At 38.0% G+C, this 8,632-nt stretch overlaps 1 protein-coding gene across 2 annotated transcripts in view; it reads left to right on the top strand.

Annotated features, from left to right (window-relative positions):
• The window catches only part of EN2 (engrailed homeobox 2), an 8,399-nt gene extending 8,012 nt beyond the window's left edge, over positions 1-387 (top strand). For both annotated transcript variants that reach the window (XR_014225290.1, XM_082258130.1), the window contains one exon: positions 1-387. This exon is cut by the window's left edge. The gene's annotated coding sequence lies outside the window, so the exon portion shown is untranslated.
• The last annotated feature ends 8,245 nt before the right edge of the window (positions 388-8,632 follow it).

The raw sequence follows: 8,632 nt of genomic DNA, 5'->3' as shown, positions 1-8,632 counted from the left end.
AGTTGGGTGTCCTACTCAAAGGGTTAAATGTTTGTATTACTATCTTGGAAAAGGCGTAGCCAGTTGGGTGTCCTACTCAAAGGGTTAAATGTTTGTATTACTATCTTGGAAAAGGCATAGTCAGTTGGTTGTCCTACTCAAAGGGTTAAATGTTTGTATTACTATCTTGGAAAAGGCATAGCCAGTTGGGTGTCCTACTCAAAGGGTTAAATGTTTGTATTACTATCTTGGATAAGGCATAGTCAGTTGGGTGTCCTACTCAAAGGGTTAAATGTTTGTATTACTATCATGGAAAAGGCATAGCCAGTTGAGTGTCCTACTCAAAGGGTTAAATGTTTGTATTACTATCTTGGATAAGGCATAGTCAGTTGGGTGGCCTACTTAAAGGGTTAATGTACTTGTAGTACACTCAGGAATAAGGCATGGTAAGCTGGGTGTCCTACACAAAGGGTTAAGCTAGTGAAGTAAGGTCTAGGATAAGGCTTACAGACAGCTAAGTGGCTCACATAAGTGGTCTAAACGTTCTTAGTAGCATTGAGTCAGTCCCATATGCCATTTCAAACACAACTTTTTAAATATGTGAAGTGCAAGCATTGATGGTAAGTGGGTTTCACCTACCTTGCAGGGAATATTGCACATTTGACAGATACAATCATCTGCAGAGCTATTAGACTCTCTCAACACAAGATTTAACCCCCTGCTGGTCATTGCTTTGTTGGTGATTAGGGAGCACAGTAAGGTCTCATGGGCATGAAAGGGTTATATATAGGGAAAACTGTTGTGGGCGGTTTCACAAGTTTGATGGGCGGGGCTACAATGAACACGAGGGTGGGGCTACAGAACCAACCATCAACTCATCTATTCCAGATGATGCAAATCTACCAGTAAACATCAACATTGTATCATATTGTAGCATGCAATCTCAATACAACAAGCAACTCTGTTCTCCTTCCAATAAAGCCCCAAACCAGTGTAAATACAATGTTACCATATGCTTGGTCCGAGTCACAGCTTATTTTTATTTTTACAATGTATGCCAGTGTAAATAAATAAAAAACACACAGATCGCACATTTTAAATCTTTTCTGCTTTAGACTTCTTTTCTCAGTGCCATTACAAGTTGAATGTTCCGTTCTAAACTATTTAGACGAGCCTATATTAATGTGTTCAGGATTCAGGACTGTCACCTCTGAGGGATGAATGTTCTATATTTGCCTTAAACTACTCTCTTCGTATGGTTATGCTATACATAAAATAATATAATGTATACTTCAAGAAAAAAAAAAAGAAAAGCTCATGTGGATGTTGTTTCACCCTCTTCTGCTAGTTTTAGGGGGCAAATATATCGCTTTATCACTGGAAACTAGCATCTTTATGTTAGTTTTTAAGTTTATGAAATATGGCCTGACGTTTGTAATTTTATTATTAAGATATCACTCCATATTGTGTCTGTTCAGTCCTCCAAATGCATCAAATAAACCATTTTATTATGCCCATAATGTGTTGCATTATGTGTTGTACTGTAATATAAACATCTGCTATAAAATATATCAACTGCAATGATAAACAGGAATATCAACACTAATATTATTATTGTATTATTATTATTATTATTATTATTATTATTATTATTAGTAGTAGTAGTAGTAGTAGTAGTAGTAATAGTAGTAGTGGTAGTTTAAGTATTATTATTATTAGTAGTAGAAGAAGAAGTAGTATTATTTATATGATTATTGTTATTAGTAGTACTAGTAGTAGCAGTATAATTTATATTATTATTATTATTATTAATTATTATTATTATTAATAAAAATAATAATAACAATAATATGAGATATTAACAAACAAAACAACAACACTTTTAAAGCACTGTGATATCAAACATTTTGCTAACAGCAACGGGAAAAAGACAATAGCAGAAAAAAAAAGGAGAAATAATAATAAAATGCAAAAACAGTTTGAAGAAAAAAAGATACCGCATATCTCTTATTGTTGACCTACCCTTCCAGTCTTCTTTTGTTTTCATCTTACACATACATATTAGTTAAGTATCTGACAGTAAACTGTAAAAAAAATAAAAATAAATAAATAAAATAACAAAGTTCAGTAAAAATTCTCAAACCTACCCGAATTTCCAATCTCCCCTGTCTCTCCCCAAGTGCAAAATACAACCACTTATGTGTTTTAATGTTATTTGTTTTTGCAATGTCAAACACAAATGAAACACGTCTTTGGCAATGGGAAGTTGGCATGATGGGAAGGGGAACTCAACAACCTGGAAGCATGGGCAAGCTGCACGATTCTGGCCAAGGATTTGTGTGGCATGGGGAGACATTATTAACTTGTAACACTGAGGGAGATGAGCAGAAGAACAGAACAGCAGGTGAATCCACAGTCTTGCCCTGTGTGCTCTGGGTTCCATTACCCAGAAGGGAAGTAGAGAGATCTCCCTCCGGCGCCCAAGGGGTTAAATCACCATGCGGGGATGGCACATGTTACATAGGCACCTCAGTAGGTAATTAAAACATAAACTTGACAGAAGAGGTGACCCGGTATAAGTCAATGAGTCATAATCAATAGCGAGTTCACCTTAATTTATTTGCAGTACATCTATGGAGCCTTCTGACCATGATGAGTTTCATGAATCCACAATTGACCATGTATGTGCCATAGATTGTACACAAGAGGTCCAGAAATGCCAGAAATGTAGACATCTGTCTGATGATCCTGGGTCAATTGGAATACATTGTTAATATTGTGTCATAAAATATTATATATATATATATATATATATATATATATATATATATATATATATATACTATATATATATACTATATATATACACACACCTGTGTATTTTACAGTATGTGTATAAATATATATACATATATATTCCCATCTCTCTCTCTTTCTGTATATATGTATATATATATATATATATATATATATAGAGAGAGAGAGAGAGAGAGAGAGAGAGAGAGAGAGAGAGAGAGAGAGAGGTCATGAATTCAGGTGGTTGTGTAGAAGGATACAAAATATGCCTATGTAACATACATAGGGTTAATTTACTGAAAGCATAGTGAATATTATTTCCCTGTATTACACCCTGTGAAGTAGGGTTCAGTTTGAATACCCAATAATATGCACACAAAAAAAGTATATTAATTTTCATGATTGACCTAATCAAAATGTGTGTATAAACAAGCTCTTGATAACCAGGTGTAATATACTAAAGATATATATATATATATATATATATATATATATATATATATATATATATATATATATATATAGATATATATATAGATATAGAAAGAGAGAGAGAGAGCTAGATATATTGATATATAGATATATATCTAGATATCTAGATAGATAGATAGATAGATAGATAGATAGATAGATAGATAGATAGATAGATAGATAGATAGATAGATAGATAGATAGATAAAATTGATGTTTCTACAACTTCATTGCTGCAATTCCTTTGGAAAACTGTCCATAAAATACTCAAAGGGCTTTTTATTTCCAATATATCTTTATTGGGGTTGTAAATATAAAGGTAGAACATTTCAGATGCATTATAAAGAGCTTTTATGTACTAAAGCTTTAGAGAGTGTTCAATACCTTAGTGAATAAAGTTAATATATGTTCACTTTAATTAACCAATCATGCAGTAAAATAAAAAAATAAATATATATATATATATATATATATATATATATATATATATATTTTTTTTTTTTTTTTTTGCATATGATTGGGTATTCCAACTGAGCACCTCTTTACTTTAATAAATGAATATTCACTTAGTAAATCAACCCTCTATATGGTACATAGACATATTTTGCTGACATATAGGTTTGAATGATATATGAGATATGGACCCTGTGCTGTGGAAACAAATCAGAATTCCACCTTTTTCAGCAACCTCTCTTTGGCCTAAATAAACTGTGTATAGGCCGCTGTTACATTCTGAAGTGACTGTACTTAGAAACTTTTAGTGTTTTGATGTCAGTGCTGCAAAAGGTAGCAGAAAGGTTCCAGCAATGAACCAGCCTGCACAATGAAGAAGAAAAGAGGCCAGTGAGAAAGCGCCTTTGGAAACAAAAGAATGGATTTCTGTTCCCATTTGAAGAGGTAACTCACCCCCCTTCACCTCAGCCCTCTCCACACACTCTCCTAGAACAATGCAGGGATCACTTCCTATGTACCATATGATAGAAACAAATAAGCAAGCACAGGAGCGATGCTACAAACAGGGAAAATAGATAAGACATTGATCACAAGGCGTTTTCTATGCAGTCCAGAGACTCAGACACTGCTAAAAAAGAAAGTAGTGGGGATTTGTACTGCTTGTCAATTGACTGCCACTTTCAGGGAGGGAGTGCAGGCGAGATCTAGTTGTGAGCTGTACTTTCTCATCTTTAAAAGTCATTTTCCTCCCCCTGTCCTCAGTATCCAGATCACTTTCCTGCCAAGTCCCCCTGTTCCTCACACAGAATGTCATCTAGCTTTTTGGCAAAGTCTACAAACTGTGCAGAATGCAGACACTTGGGCTGTGAGCTCAGGCAAGACTTGTCACTGTGCTCCTCCATGCAGGATCTTTTTCCTAAAAAAAAGACACAAACCAGGTAATTATTTATAATACTGCCTCTTCTCTATAGATCAGAAGTCATGGTCTTTGGCAACTCAAACACCACCTTCAGATACAGCCAAGAGCCACAAAATGTATATAAAAAAACTGTAATATTTTGTGTTGATCCAAAATAAATCAGAACCCGGTGACATTAGATATTTGAGAGTGATAGCTTTTCTATTTCTTTTGATTTTTGTGTAATAATACAATTAGTTAAATAACCACTCCACCCAGAGGTGATCTTTCTAATTTGGCTAGACTCCAACTCACCTACTTGTTAGGAATGATTAATAAAGGGATGGAGACTGTAACTAGCAAACTGAATGGTAATTGACTTTAGTATATGAGATAAAGCTGTGCTCTCATCAATCAACCAATCATGTGCTAGCAAAAATTCTCATTCATGAATGGACATTGAAAGTGAAAATATATTCATCTTATTTACTAACATTCATTTTGATAAGTTATTGACCTCTGCTTCTTTCATATTTGAACCTCATTGGCTTTGTGTATCTTACAGGGACTCTAGATAGAAGATCTCCCTGGCCAAACTTCCCAACACTGGAGAGCTACTATGGAGTCACACTCCTTTTGCTGCAGCTAAGTCTAATGCATTCTTCATAAAGTAGATTCAATTAAAAATCCAACAGGATTGCATTGGTTGTGGCAGGTGGACAGATCCTTAGGAGAGATTTCACTGATGGAGCCCTGGGATATACCTGGAGCAAGTGGGTGATTGGCCTATTAGCACATATCCATAAGTGAAATATCAGGTTGGTGTGGACCAAATCGTTAATAATAATTCTAATGACAAATTACAATATTACAATTAAATAGTATCACTTAGAAAGCCTTTGCTTTACTTTATGCACATGAAGATGGGTGCTGAGTATCTGCAAAGAAAACTGAGAATTTCATGTAGCTCCCTAGCCACTTTTTGAGGATCACTGCTACAGAAGCTGTTAAGGAGAGGTGCCCATAAGATAATGTCAAATAATACGGTAGGCTGTGCCACAACTGTACCATATGCATATGTATCGCCAGAAATTGGACAGATTTTCTCCAATTACATATAATGTCTTTTAAAAAAATAAGGTAGACACAGATGAGTTAGAGCAGCCTTTTTCTACCAGGGTGCCCAGGCACACTGGGGTGCCTTGAGGTTTCTTCAGGGGTGCCTTGGCAAAATGCCTTAACATTGATCAAAAATTGTATACAAGCCAGCAGGTGGATCTAGCCTGCATTTTCGTTACACAAAGCCACGGGTTTCCATTATGCACCATTATGACTTTCTTAACAACCAATGATGTCATCAATTAATAAGAAGAATGTCTGTTGCCCCCACAGCATCCTTGTTCTACCCTCCTGTGGCCCTCTCCCTCAGCACGGGGGTAACATTAGCTGATTGATGGAGAAAAATTGAGGGAGAAGAGAAACATTGGAATACTAGTCAGTACCAGTGTGCAAAAGTGAATTTGCTTTGGAAGAAAAAATCACCTCTAACGTTGGGCGTCCTATGTGTGGATGTTGCTGCATTATGTAAACCTATTAGAATATTTTTTTTTTATATTTTAGAATGGGGTACCTCGAGATGGTCCGTCATTTTAAAGGGTGCCTTGAGATTGTCGTTTTTTTTTTTTTTTTAACAGAAAAGTTTTATTGATATAAAACAACAACAAGTCAAATACAACCAGCAAGGTACATTATCCAAAAACAAAGCAGAAGAAACAGGAGGCATGTGCACAAAAGTTAATACTGCATGTAAGCATCAGAATCTAACACAGGTATCACATAAAAGTGTTAAATGTGAGTAAAACCAAGTAGTAGCCAAGTCCCAAACCAACGGATACCTGGGGTCCCCCAGGAAGGAGCGGGCGTGGGGCCGGAGGGCCGGGGTAGGGGGAGCCACAGCCGCACCCCCCCCCCCATTCCCCCAGGGGAGTCCATAACAGCACAACACCCAGAAAACATAAACTGGTAGATCAACATCCTCGCCACCAAGGTAAGCCCCAGAAATCTAAATCTGCAGAGACCTGGCCCCAATCCACGCATCACATATCTTCCCAAACTTTTGGGGGCATTGACGTCCCATATAGGTCAGTTTATATAACAGAAGATCTGAGCCCACCAATGCTCACCACTGGGCGACCGTGGGGGGAGCAGCCCCCCACCCCCCCCAGCTCTGCAAGAGAGCATTCCTGGCATAAAAGGACAAGCAAAACAATAACAGTTTCAAGTATTTAGCCTGCGTTACCAATCCACCCATGCCCAGAAGAAGTACCCTAGGGTCCAGGGGCACCTGCAGGGCCGACAGCCTTGAGATTGTCTTTATTTTAAAGGGTGCCTTGACTGAAAAAAGGTTGAGAAACACTGAGTAAGAGTTCCGCTCTACTGCCTTTACAATGGTTCATTTCCTAAAGGGGTACATTGTTTCATTTAGCATGCTAAAGCTTTATTCACTTTAACCACTTTACCACCGGAGGATTTTGCTGTCTTACGTCCAGGCCACTTTTTGCGATTCGGCACTGTGCGACTTTAACTGACAATTGCGCGGTCGTGCGACGCCGTACCCAAACAACATTTACGTCCTTTTTTTCCCACAAACAGAGCTTTCTTTTGGTGGTATTTGATCACCTGTGCAATTTTTACTTTTTGCGCTATAAACAAAAAAAGAGCGTAAATTTTGAAAAAATAACAATATTTTTCACATTTTTTTATATGAAATTCCCCCCCCAAAAAATGTAAAAATCAAATTTTTTTTAAATTTTTGGCCAATTTGTTTTCTGCTACCTATGTTTGGTAAAAAAAAATCACAATAAGCGTATTTTGATTGGTTTGAGCAAAAGTTATTGCGTTTACTAACTAAGGGAAAGATTTCTGTCATTTTTGGTGTTTTTTTTTTTTAACGAGTAATGGCGGCGATCTGCGATTTTTTTTGCGGGACTGCGACAATGCGGCGGACAGATCGGACCCTTGACTGACATTTATGACACTTTTGGGGGTACCAGTGACATTACTACAGTAATCAGTGCTATAAATATGCACATTTACTGTAAAAATGACACTGGCAGGGAAGGGGTTAATTTTATTGGAGAGGGAGGGGTTAATGTATGCGTGGTGCTTACTAACGTGTGTGGGGGGAGGTGACTGAGTGACACAGGGACAGATCGCATGTTCAGCTATGCTGAACCCTGCAATCTGTCACTGTCTGTCACTTAGGAGATCCGCCCGCTTTGTATACACAAGTGGGCGGATCTCCAAACTCGATTCCCAGACGATCGGGGAAGAGCAGCGGCGATCGCCGCTGCTCCTCCCCTGGCCCGACTCCCGCTGTGAATGAATATAGCGGGAGCGAGCCTCCGGCAGCGCGAGCGCTGCCCACAAGGGGAGGAGTCCAGTGACGTAGGTCTACGTCGCTGGACGATAACGAGCCACTGTGGCACAGTGAGCAGGGCTAAAGTGGTGAAACATCCAATTAGGTGCAGATATTTTTTATATTCCCCTGGATGTGATTGGATGTTCAAAGTGACCAAAGGTTTACTTGGTTCAGAGAAAAGTGTACTGCTTTAGTAAATCATCCCCTTAGACCAGGGTTTCTCAATCAGGGTTCCTCCTGAGGTTGCTAGCGGTTCCTTGAGCAATGGGCAATTTCTGCCTTTCCGACAAGTTTCCAATGACACCATTGTTCATTTTAGCTATCTGTAAGGGTGTAATGTGGATATTAAAATCCACAAAAAATCAATTGGGGAGTAAAAAGTTTATAAGAAGTCCACACACATATGAATGAATGGGGATTCCCAGCCAGGTACAGACAGAGTAAAAGTTGTAAGTTGTGAATCCAGAAGCCACCACCATCAAACACCAGGTATCCAAGCCTCTTAGCAGATCTGACAGACCCCCATTAAAGAGATCAGTTAAGCGTGCCCAATAAACAATCACTCATGTGGAGCCGATCCCAGATCCAAAAATCTTCCAAGTCAGGCAGCCCAG

Source organism: Pelophylax lessonae (assembly GCF_965119305.1).
Source record: "Pelophylax lessonae genome assembly, chromosome: 5".
Classification (NCBI taxonomy): domain Eukaryota; kingdom Metazoa; phylum Chordata; class Amphibia; order Anura; family Ranidae; genus Pelophylax; species Pelophylax lessonae.
The sequence above is the reverse complement of the archived record's forward strand: the minus strand, read 5'-3'. Positions and strand labels throughout refer to the sequence as shown.